Source organism: Neopsephotus bourkii, unplaced genomic scaffold (genome assembly GCF_033783945.1).
Source record: "Neopsephotus bourkii isolate Nb327-2 ecotype Australia unplaced genomic scaffold, CSIRO-AGI_Nbou_v1 NB_1373, whole genome shotgun sequence".
NCBI classification, from domain to species: Eukaryota; Metazoa; Chordata; class Aves; order Psittaciformes; family Psittacidae; genus Neopsephotus; species Neopsephotus bourkii.
Window position 1 is genome coordinate 1545406 of NW_026901852.1, and position 12974 is coordinate 1558379.

Below are 12974 nucleotides of genomic sequence, written 5' to 3' on the forward strand. Positions count from 1 at the left end.
AGTTGAACCTAGAAAAGAATGATACTGTTAGGCCACTGATAAGTCTTAATGGCCCTGATAAAATGCACATGGGAGTCCCATCCACACCTACTGCCCCAGGGCTCCATTTAAGCCCAGACCTGGGAGCTGTTTCTTCCATAAACTGTGCTATAGAAGTTCTGGTTTCTGGCCTTGACCCTGGATGCATCTTACCCATGCCCTAAAGAGCTTTTTTCTTTTGACAGACCCCTTAGATGTCTCTAGTAGCCTTGTCTCCAGCCTCATCTCTGGCCAAGCCTTCTTTTGTTCTTGGCTGCACCTTGGCCATAGTTCATCCTCTTGCAGGGCCTGGGGCTGTCAATGGAACTTGCTGCTACTGCCTGACTTTGCCCACATGGCTCAGGTAGTCTGTGATCCATCGGTAGGGCTGGAGTCATCTTCCCCTCAGGAACAGCCTGTTCTTGCTGCTCCCTGACAGATAGCAATTTTCTGACTGGTGCTCCAGGATAAGTTATATTTTTATTCAGAGAAAAGATTAAAAAAAAAAAAAAAGATTTTGGAAAAAAGAAGCTTATCAAATACATTCATTGAATAGGTCTGTGACCTGATAAGCCGCCTAGGTTTCCTAATTGCAAGAGGAATAAGTTCTATGGATGCAACCTAAAAGACAGTTATTAGCAGTTAACTTACAAGCTGCATCTTTTAAAGCCATGCTGACAACTGAAGAAATGGAGACATTTAAATTATTTCAGTTACCACCATTTTTAATCTCATCATCTAGCCTTGGTCAAAGTAATAGAGTAAATTCTGTGAATGGATCAATCAAAGTGTTGTTTAATTAAAAACATAATGCTTTTAAAATTTTTGACCAGCTGATTTGCCTTGTGGATATAGATTTGTAGCTTGTAACAGGAGTATTAGTATGACCTGTGCAGAAGAAACTTGAATCCTTTTTCTATGGGATGCATCTCAGAGGGAGACTCCTGTCTGAATATATCTGGGCCAGAATCAGGCTATAAAGCTATTCCATAACATTATCCATCAGTGACACCTGCACATGTTGTTGAATAAGTTTTAGTTGTAGTTCATCGCTCTACAGAGTATAAGGAATAGAACTACAACAGGAACATAGGAGCATTGAATCTCCCTCCCTTGTGATCGATTTTAGTTGTGTTTTGTTCTTGTCCAGTGGCTAGTGGAATTGCATTTGAGATACAAGACTTCAGTAGTAAATATACAGTCTTGTAAAAACAGTTTCAATGACTAAATATGCTTGTTTGGGTTTGATTAACTGAGAAATCTGCCAACCCTACTTGAACTATATCCCATAGGACTCTAATCTACCCAGTCAGGTCTGAAGCAGACTACTTAGGAGTTACTGAAAAGAACAAAACAGGAAAAAAGGATAAGAGATAAACAAAATCACAAAAAAAAACCACCAAACCCCAAAAAACCCCAAAAACCTCACCTGAACTCTATTCAGTTTATTTAGAGGCCTAAATTGACAAAGACTTGCCTGTACATTCAACTTTGCCCTGTGAATTGTCCTATTGATTTCAGTGAAATGTCCCAAAACATGGAGAGCTAAGCACGTAATGTATCGTTGCAGGATCAAGACTTTCTTCAGCCTAAAATTTTGCATTTTAGAGTAACAGCTGGACACCCTTAAAAAAGTTTCAGGTATATATTAAAATGTTGAGTTTTAAGGGAAAACTATCAAAATCCCTTCTATCATTTTTCCCTGTTTATCTTGGTGTTAAGAGACTCCAAGATGACACCTCACTCTGAAAAACAAAGATACACTTTAAAAATCTGTGGAGGTGATCCATGAGACCTGCTCTGAGACCCACAGAGTAGGTAACAATTTTAGATATTTCAACTTTTGTGCATTCAAAGTTTCATCTCAGATAAATTTTTATACCTCTCATCTACAAAGTAGTTTGCTGTAGAAAGGAAAAGTGGGTAATAATAGAATCTTAGAATATATAGGGTTGGAAAGAGCCTTAAGATCATCTAGTTCCAAGCTCCCTGCCACGGGCAGTCCCTGCTTCACCTTAGACCATGTCCTCTAACTCTGTCCAACCTGGCCTTGTCTGTGATTGTAAGAATTTGAGCCAGAGAAATGAAACATTTTCACTGAAATGAAACAGCAAGCAAAGGGCATATGATAACTGGCATGAGAAATAACATTGGTTGCACCGCAGTTTGGATTGAGAATATTTTGTGGTTTTAGTTGATACTTGCTTATTTGCTTCATGAATCTTTGTAAGACTTTTCATGCTTTTAGAATTGTGTATATTTTTATTTACAGAGTTTCTAAAATCAAAATTTCATATTTATGTGTGTATTAGACAAGAAATACTTGTGAGAATGTAGTACATGGCAACTGGCAAGCCCCACTTGGATATAAAAAAACCTTGTTTTCAGTAGGGTAATTCAGTAAGTTGAGATTCTGTGAATAACCTGTTCTGGGCAGCAGTAGAGTGTTATTTCATTATTCCCCTCTTCCAAGATCTCCAAGTGCACTCACGTGTCCTGGAAAAGAAAGAATAAAAGGCACGTTTCTTCCATGAACAGTATTTTTCTCTGACAGTGTAGTTCCACTGATTTCAAATGAGTTGCTCGGGTTTCAGAATGCAGTTGAATTGTGCTTATCATTTGGGATGGTTAGTTCATTGAAAATGAAGCTGTTTCACATCCATTTACTGCTGTTCATGAAATATGTTGTGCTTATTAAACATTTAACTGTTAATAAGTTGTATTGAAAGAATCTGGAGCAATGTAAAACCAAAAAATCACAAAATAAGGACTGCAGTAATAGTCCCAGGCTTCACATCAACTGATGTGAAATAAGAAGCTCACATGGCCTTTATTCAGACAGATTATATTTATCATTGTTGTCAACTGTACTGAAAATGCTGTACTTTAATGGTTAGAACTTTAATGGTTAAAAACTGGCCTAAGCACATCTTGAAACAGAAAATGACGGAAGACTAAATTACCTTGTGTGATGCATTGTTGTTGGGAATTAAGGTGTTTCTATCTGCCTTGCAGGTGCTTAAGCATATGAGAACCTGAATCAAAACATTCTCTCTACCCACTAGCATTGTCTAAAGTAAATCATGTTACCAGCTGTATGTCTAGTGAAAGACTGGTTTCAAATAACTAAAGAGAAAACCAAATTATTTTACTATCAAAATGCTGAGGAAATTTGTTGCTCAAGAGCAGTTCCTACTAACCTCACTGATGACTAAAGCAGTGTCCTGGGTTCAGCAGTAGCAGTCATTTTTCTCCTTCTTAGTAGCTGGTGCAGTGCTGTGATTTTGACTTTCAGCCTGGGAACAGCACTGATAACACCGATGTTTTTAGTTGCTGCTCAGTAATGTTTACTCTGACCAAGGACTTTCTGAGTCTCGTGCTCTGTCAGGGAGGAGGGGAAGCCGGGAGGAAGCAGGGACAGGACACCTGACCCAAACTGACCAAAGAGGTATTCCATACCACAGCACATCATGCTCAATATATAAACTGAGAGCAGTTACCCGGAAGCGCTAGATCACTGCCCGGTCGGGCTTGGTGTCGGTCAGCGGGTGGTGAGCAGTTGTATTCTCTCCCCTTGTTATTTCCCTTATCATTATTATCATTGGTGGCAGCAGCAGTGGTTTGTGTTATACCTTAGTTACTGGACTGCTCTTATCTCAACCCGTGGGAGTTACGTTCTTTTGGTTCTTTTGATTCTCCTCCACACTCCTCTGGGAGCAGGGGGGGAAGGAAGGGGGGGGGTGTGCGAGTGACTGCTTGGTTCTGGGTTGCCGGCTGGGCTTAAACCAAGACAAGCAGACAGTTAATTTTTTTCTTTTTCCAAATCCTCTTAAACCCTTTTTTGTCTCTGAAAGAGGCAGACTAGAATCATAAAACAGGGTTCGAAAGGACCTTAAGATTGTCAAGTTCCAGGCCCCCTGCCATGGGCAGGGACACCTAACACTAAACCATGCCACCCAAGGCTCTGTCCAACCTGGCCTTGAACACCGCCAGGGATGGAGCATTCATAATTTTCTTGGGCAACCCATTCCAGTGCCTCACCACCCTCACAGTAAAGAACTTCTTCCTTATATCCAATCTAAACTTCCCCTGTTTAAGTTTGAACCCATTACCCCTTGTCCTATCATAACAGTCCCTAATGAAGAGTCCCTCCCCAGCATCCCTATAGCCCGCCCCTTAAGATACTGGAAGGCTGCTATGAGGTGTCCACGCAGCCTTTTCTTCTCCAGGCTGAACAGCCCCAACTTTCTCAGCCAGTCTTCATATGGGAGGTGCTCCATCCCCTTGATCATCCTCGTGGCCCTCCTCTGGACTTGTTCCAACAGTTCCATGTCCTTTTTATGTTGAGGACACCAGAACTGCACACAATACTCCAAGTGAGGTCTCCTGAGAGCAGAGTAGAGGGGCAGGATCACCTCCTTCGACCTGCTGGTCACGCTCCTTTTGATGCAGCCCAGGATACAGTTGGCTTTCTGGGCTGTGAATGCACACTGCCTGCTCATGTTCAGTTACTCATCAGCCAACACCCCCAAGTCCTTCTCTGCAGGGCAAATTCTCCAGGAAGCTTAGAAATGAGGTTGTGTCTGCACTGCGCTACCGTTATTTAGACTTTTTACGAAGTCGTGGGTTTTTTTTGAAGAAAAATCAAAAGGAATCCTTTCTTTTACCAGATATAAAGACTTGAAATGAAACTGGGCTCTGTTCCCTCATTGTCCAACTCCCTTTATTAAACAGTTTGGTTTCCTTCAAAAATTATACATGAAAAATTATGAAAGTTATAGTTATGGCACATTGGATATCTTGCCCTGTAGAAATAGATTATTTATTATTTTCCTTTTAAAATGCTCCACTGAAAGACATACTTTTATTAAATAATAATCTGGGGTATGCCTTCAGTCTCCCTTATGTCTGCCAGTGTGAGATTTGTTTTTTATGAGTTATGGAGAATGCGTGCAAAAGTTCTACTTGTGCTTCAGTGTTTGAGCTCGTTTGTGAATAGCAGTGGAAATAGAGGTCTGGATGTATGCTCACAGTGGTACAAAGAAAGCCAGAGTGTTTCTTAGCGCTGTCAAATCTTTTGAGGGCTTTAATGTGAGAACTGCTGTATCTGCCAGGCTTTCTGCCTGCTTGTCTCCGTAGGCCCTTGGTCTCCTCATTAACCTAGTTGGTATGCAAATTTCTGGCACCAGAGGTCAAAAGAAGGGAAGTTCATCAACATACTGGATTTCCTTCAGTGTGCAGCAAAAATATTAGGGGGCAGAATGTCACTAAGGTTTTAGAGCAAGGTAGATCTCACAAAGAGGCCTCTTGCAAAATCCTAATGTTTCTATAAAGACTTGGCACTTAGGTAATGTCCCTTCTTGAGCACAGATGAAAAATAAATATTTTACAAATACCCAGACTTATTGGACAAACAATTCAATAGAGATGATCACATTTCAGTAATGCATGTGAATGCAGTTTTAAGTAGCTCATGTTTTGCCCATTTCTATTCCTATGATAGCTTAAACAGAGATTACTTTGGCTGGCCAAGGGTGTTCACTGTGAGTCAGTGACATATGATCTGTTGATCTTTCATGACACTTGATAGCAGAATCTGTAGTCTGTCCCAGGGCCAGCACTCAATATATTGGTGGCTAAAGAAGAAAGCGTACATGAGTTTTCTATACCAAGATTAATGGAAGTGTAAATATGGAAGTATCTTTGGTCTGTAGTTCAAAGGAAAGTACAGAAGTGAAACATGTTTGAAGAGGAAGATACAGATGACGTGAAGGATTAATGCAAAAGACTTGAGTGTACTTGCTTAGGATTTCTCATTAACAGTCAGATGTGCTTTTAATTCAGCTATCTCTTTAAAGATGAAGGCTAACTTCAGATGTTTCATCTACATCTCTGCTTTTCCAGCTACCTGGTTGATGATTACAGGTCCATTGCTCACTGTTGATCTTCTTTTCCTGAGAGATGACTCTTTACCAGATTACTATCACTTCAGCTGAAGACTTTCTCTGAATTTGCTTTTCTAAAGAAGATAGAGCATAGCTGAGGTTAATCTTGGATGTTTATGAGCCTTCCTGGGGCTAGTGTGTACCAAAATATTAGAAAAAGATCTTACCAGAGAATAAGAAGTATTAGAGAGGACAAATGTAGAACAAAGGCACAAGCAATCATAAAGCAATATATATTTGCCAGACTTCCTTGCTAACTTACTTTAAATAAATCCCCCATATTATGTCTCAGAGGGCTCCATTGCTTCTATACTTTATCACTACTCCCAATTACATCTTGAATGAAATGGCTTTTTTGTGGGTTAATGGTGATCAGCAATTAATGGTCACTTCACCAATTAATGGTTACTCTCCATCTCTCAATTCCTTCCCCCCCTTTTCTCTTCCTTGAAACCAGCTATGAAATAAATCCTTGTGCTCACCAGAAACACATATGAACGCGAATACCTTGTTATTGCAGTGTCAGTATTCTAGTCCAAGACAGTTGATACGAGACACTTTGACATGAGAGAGGATTATTCTGCCACTTTGCAAATACTCTCATAACAGAAAAGCCAGAGTAAAATGCAAATTCATGACTGTAGATATTAAGGTGAATGAGAATTTATACTGCTAGAAGTAGGTGAAAGGAACTTTGTGTACTATACACACTACATTTCTCTTCAGGCTTAGGTAAGATTCTTGTTGGCGATTTGCAGAGTCACCTGCAGAAATTAATGACTAAAATAATTTCAAGTGATAAATATGCTAGAGAAAGCGTGGTCTCTTATGGGGACTTCCTGCAATCAGTCAGAAAAATAGCAATTTGGCCAGTTATGCACCTTACTCTAATATTGGCTAATGTTGTAGTCTGAGGGGAGGATCTAAGCTTCTCAGTCTGCTTCCTAGCTGGTGTCTGCAGGATGGACATCTATACTTCATTTAATGGGAGTTTCACCAGACAAGCTAAACTGTGTAGTCTATACACCTGGTAACCATTTCCTACCTGATGCTGACTCCCTTGAAATAACAACATGGTACACAAAAGTAGAAACAACAGGATTAAATTTGCTTATTATGAAGTCTTGTGACAAAAATGTGGAAACCACATGTAAATCCTATGTGATAAACATCATAATGATGCATTGAAAAATCATTTGGCTGCCTCTTCTTAATACCTTTTTCTGCCTCCCCTTGGGAGCATCACATCGGTGGGATACCACACTTTTGAAATCTAGACTTTTCTATTAATGTAAGTGGAATTATTGCTTATATTCCCTCTTTCTTTTGTTGTCTTTAAGATTGTTACTCTAAAGCAAAATTCTCCCACTATTGTGTAGAGCACATCATATCCTTGATTGATTTACTAGCATGAGCAATAGCTGCTGAACTCTGTCTGGAGCGCTGCAGTCAGAGACTGGGTCTCCATAGAAGCTTTAAAAAGCACACCAGCTGTCACAAGTGCTTTTAAAACACAGTAAGAAAAATCTTTACAAATCTGGGCTGCCCTGAAAACCTTTGAGATTTGTTCTGAGTCTTTACAAACCTGAGAACAGGTTGTTCTGTTTCTTCCCCTTTTTTCTTCCTTATTTTTGTACAAAGAGATCTTAATACTTGACAAGAGCTCATATAGAGGTATTGGTAATAGAAGCGAATAAGCATTGAGATGGTCATTGTAGCTGTCAGAACATGGAAGAAGTCTAACAATGGGTTGACATGCAGAATGTATCGAAAATAGCATAGAGAGAAATCGAAGTGATCCTTGTCATACATAATTTGTATGACTTTTTTTTTTCTATATTGGGAAAATTTTGCCAGAAGATCGAAAATCCTAACAGTTTCCCCTACTACAAAAATCAGAGGCAACCCTCCGGTGATCATAGGTATAATTATTGATAATTAAAATAATTTGCTAGCAATCTGCCTGACAATTTTTATCAGTCAGCAACTGATTACTTCATAAATAAACTTGTTGTACTTGCTGTATTTGTTTCTCCTTTTTGTGTGCCATTCTGAAATAATTAGAAATTATAAATTAAAGCAAAATGTCATCATAAATATTAAAGTAAAGCCATTTCAAAGCTCAACAATATCATGTCACCAACTTGAATGGAAAAAATATTTCTTTAATAATAAACTCCCACCAGTAATCTGGAAATATCCTGATCTTAATTCTTACTCATCTCTCGCTGTCCAATATTAATTTCCATTTACGTTTGCTTCTATACTTGGATGTTGGTACTGCATTTTAATAAATTCTAACCCTTTTCTATGTCTTTAAAAATGTATTTCTTATGTGCTAGCATCACAGTCTTTCTGTAAACATAATTTTTCAATGTGACTTTTCAGCTTCATTAATTTTACATGAAGAAATCAAATCTTAAAAACATTCTTTTTAATGATACCACAAGACATGAAATATACCTTGTAAAGTAAGACAAGACTCAGGTAGTCATCTTAATGAGTTGTTTCCTAAGTGGGGTAGTAAAAGGTGAGGTGACATTTCAAAGCAACTATAGACGGTTGATTTTAACCTCACCGATCTAAAGATTCATTAGGAACTCAGTATTCTGAATTCAGTGTGATCTGCCACTTCTAGGATTTTGTACTTCAGAGTCTTGCATGAGAAATGATACCTTTTATGCTCTTGTCACGTTGAGACTTGATCCTTGCTAATTTGGTGTTTATAAATGGAATGTTGAATTGCAATCTTTCTGTAGAAATCTGAACTGAAAGCATGGTAAACAATCTCCAAGACAACTGCAAGCCCATGTTACTTCAACTTTTAACTGAATTTTTGAATGATTTTGATATGTTTTTGAAGTAGACAATGGTCAAAAAAATGTGGAAACTTACAGCTGCCACAGCAGTTGCTACCCATGGCAATTCATGTACAGGGTTGTAGTGGCTAATGAAATAAAGAATAATGAAACATATTACTGTCCTCTGCTATTGCAGAGGTACTTCAGGAAATGTATTTTGTTCTAACTTTGAATGCCTGTGTCAAGAGATGATCATCTAAATGCAAAGAACATTGCAATGATGTCTCTGACAGGAAGAGCAGGGTAAGAATGTGTGTATGTATATTCATTTTTTGCTGTTTCTCAGCATATTCTCCAGCATCAAGCAACCTGTGATCATCAAGTTCCTGAGCAAGAAGTCATATTTCTTCTTAGTGGCTATGTAGCAAAGTTTTTACATAGGTCTATGCAAATATGAAGATACATAAGAAAGTGTGAAGTGGGATTTAAAAGCTTGGCACCTTTCTGTTTTTATAAATGCTTTGAAGCCACAGCTGTGAGCATCTAAATGTGAGACAACTTCTTTAATGGTCTAATTAATGACAGAGGGGAATGGGGCAATTACAAAAATAGAACTCTAATTTAGACAGAGTCACAGTCTTTTTGCCAGGTTCTCTATCAAGGTGGTTATTTTCCCCTTTTTCAGTGAAACAGAATCAATCCTCAACCCAAGAGATTATACTGAGGCAGGTGCTAGCAGATTTATACTACCTGTCTCCATAATTTCTCTGAAGCAACCTCATCGTGTGTACCACCTGAGGAGCTGTTTCAAAATGTCTTCAACTTATATATTGCTATTTGCCCTAATGGAATATAAAGCATTTTACAAATTACATCACTTTCTTTGCCACTGAATTACAGCTGTCTCTGGAGATGTACAACAGGCTTTTTGGCAGTAGGTACGTGAACTTGGACAAAAAGTAAGGGAAACGTTCAGTCCGCAGGAAGAAAAGCAGAATACACACTAAGGTGTGAATTTGGCCGCAGCATTTAGAGTGAAGTACTGCTATGAAAAATGCTTATGAAGAATAGCACTTGTTTACAAGTACTTTCCAGATATATCACAACAGAAAACACAAACGTACATTTTTGTCAGTCAGGTTTTAGGGTAAGAAAAGATACTAGAGTCATGCTTCATCACCTTGCTGGCTTGAGTAAAATCCTGGTAAGAGATGGTGAAGTTTGATTTTTTTCTTATTAAAAAAAAAACCACCCAAAACTATACTTTATAATAAAATAGCCAACCTAAAATTGATTAAGATGAGTTTGTATATGTGTGAAATACATTTTTAATTACTCTCACTTTTGGTTGATGAAAAATGGTTGAGAATTATTGATACCAGTAAAAAATGTGAACCCTAAATGAGTCTGGTGGGCTGTTTGGTTGAAAACATATTTGGAGTGGAGAAAATGTAATGCTGTACACTTGAAACTGGTCAGGGAATATTTTTAGAGCTTTTAGCCACAGCACAGTTGTGTAAAGTTCAATTGATAGTTGATTCTAAAAGTTCTGTAATGACTCAGAATAAAAAACTTACTCCAAAGTCACCGTAGTCTCATAATTTGTCCACTACATATGTTATATTGCTTCATATTACTAACCTGTTTAAAGTTACTCGAATAAAACTATTTTGTAATACAAGCTTCTTGTATTTTTTTTTTTTATTTTTTTTTTTTTACATTTCTACTTTTTCAGGTGAAATTAGGAAAAAAGAAATAAAAATTAACATTTTGGGCAGAATTGATAGCTACACATTTGATGTCTCCTATTGTATTCCTTGGCAGGCTACAGTTCGCTGTAGGATCTAAACAACACAGATAGGAATTGTTTTTAAGTAGATTCAGGCTTCCATCCATTTTCCACCAAATTATGACTGCATTTGGGTACTTAACTGTATCTATCATGGCAGCTTCCTACTCGTTCTTCACTTCTGTAGACAGGTAGCACAAGCACTACACAGCTCTCGCCTACTGCTGCTTTTTCATGGTGTAAACTAAAGGAGGAAAAGAGTAGATCAGTTTGTACAGAACAAATGTGTTTGCAGTAGACTGGTAAATTACCATTTTTCTTGCCCCTGACAGAGGAAGAGAGCTTTTTAAAATGCTATGATGCAGATCTGACTCCAGGGTTCAGTTCCGCTTTAGGTACTGAGAACAGTGTCCAAAAATCCCAACCGTACCAGTTTGTATCATTTGAGTTCCCCTGAATATTCTTCCATTCGCCATCCTTAAGTTTCTAAGAAGTTAGAAATAAAGGGAAACTCTACAAATACTGAAAAGTAAGAACTTTATGCGTAACAAACTTGAGAATCAATTTACATATACAGTCCCACTGAGCAATGTGTCATTATTGAATTCTCATAAAGATACATGCTGAGCTATTTACAGGATAAACTAAAGTAATTAGCTGTATCTGTTGTAATTAGGAGTCAGTCAGTATGTCATCTGAGATAATTATGTTGCAATACAGATAATTTTCTTGCATAGCAGATATTGCATGGGATTATTTATCTGCTAGTATAATGCTGCTTCTCCACATAAAAATTTCCATGATGACTAGAAAGCTAAGATATTGCAATGATTGAGAAAAACTTTAACAAATTGAGTTAATTTTAACATTGTTTCTGTTATTCATATGACTGTAATAATTCTACCTTTGTTTTATGTTTTTCTTGGTTTTGTTACAGAACAGCAGTCTCTGTTTGAAGAAGGAGAATCAAAATTTATCTCCTGGTACAATTCCACTTAAGTCACCAGAGATACTGCAAGCTTGACTGTCTGGAAATCTCTTCTTCCAGGTGTGTAATTCTACTTATACTTCATTTATTGTAGGCCTAGGGGAAATTATTAAGGAAACATCAGTTGGAAAATGCTAATTGTTTACACATAAATAAACACATAAAAGAATGCATTGGTTCTTATTAGAGGATTTAATTCAGTTTTTGCATATAGTCTGACTTGATTAGATCTCTCTTCTACTAACACGTTTATTTGAATAATAAATAATTGTCAACCCTTTTGTTTTAAAATGTCTAGCTTAGCTCCCAAGCCAAGGCCAGTACTAAGTTTGGGCTTAGGACAGAGATAAGCACTTGAGCTGCGGTGGGAGTGAGGCTAGAAAGGGGCTGCATGAGTACAGTGTGGGCTGGAAAAAGAATCATCCTTTAAGAAGTTTCTTATCCTTAGGGTCCCTTGTGATCCTCAACTCAGGCTCAGCCTACTAACAGAGTTTATGCAGAAATAGCTCTGCTTTTATTTACTTGGGCTGTCATGCATCTGGCTGATGGTGGCAGTTTAATTTGGAACGTGGCTTATTTTTATGGAGGCTATTCTGAATTGAGAGTTCCTGGTTCCAAGGCTGAAGGGCTCTGTTTTCCTGGCAGTACTCAATGTGTTAAATTAAATGTCTCTGGGTCAGCTTCCAGCTGGTGAAGGCAGACACCTGTGGTAGACTTCAGCATTTAAAAATAAAACACCTACTGCAGCAGCAGGGTGCCACAGAGCAGCTGAATTTGATGCCAGTGTCTGTGGCAAAAATAAGGCACTTCAGCTGGGTAATACAGGATTATAGACTTAAGGTCTGGACTAGAAACTGCACAGGTTTACTGTTTATACATGGTGAGTTTATTGGGCACCAAGCTAAAAATTAAGAACCCTTGTGAGCTTCTGGATATTTGGTGGTGAGGTCTGTGATGGGGTGGTTTGAAAAGGTGACAGCAATTGGTGCCTCTTGTTTCAATAGTCAGGCAGTGGCCAGTGTATGGTGACACATCGTGGTTCTGAACTGGCGTCCAGTTAGGAAAATGTGAGTCTTTGTGCCACCTCCAATATCCCAGCTAGGTAGTGTAACTATCAGGCTGTGACTGGGCACAAGCAAGCAAGGAGCCAAAGAGAGCCAAAAAGCTATAGGATCCAGACAAGAAGATGTACATCTCTACCCTTAGGAACCAGCTTTGGACAGGAAAGAAGATTAATTTTTTTTTCTGATTTCATTTGTGTCTATGTATTTTTATACAGTTTCAGTATCATTTTAAATGTTTTTTCCCTGTACCTTGGATATTTTGGCACTTCTCTATGACAACTTTGAATTCAAAGCCATGCAAGTTTTGGATCCTGAAGGCTTCTCTGTTAAGCTGTTGTAAAAAAAAAGTGAGAAACCTGCATTTGGTTA

General features: G+C 38.2%; 1 long non-coding RNA gene across 4 annotated transcripts in view; it reads left to right on the forward strand.

Annotated features, from left to right (window-relative positions):
• Positions 1 to 12974, forward strand: part of LOC133219734 (uncharacterized) — a 192541-nt gene that overhangs the window by 166400 nt on the left and 13167 nt on the right. For 3 of the 4 annotated variants that reach the window (XR_009727498.1, XR_009727500.1, XR_009727499.1), the window contains one exon: positions 11499 to 11605. This is a non-coding gene — a long non-coding RNA (uncharacterized LOC133219734). Of the gene's footprint in view, positions 1 to 8959; positions 9068 to 11490; positions 11606 to 12974 lie in introns of those variants that run through there. The other variant, XR_009727501.1, reaches the window with a different exon arrangement.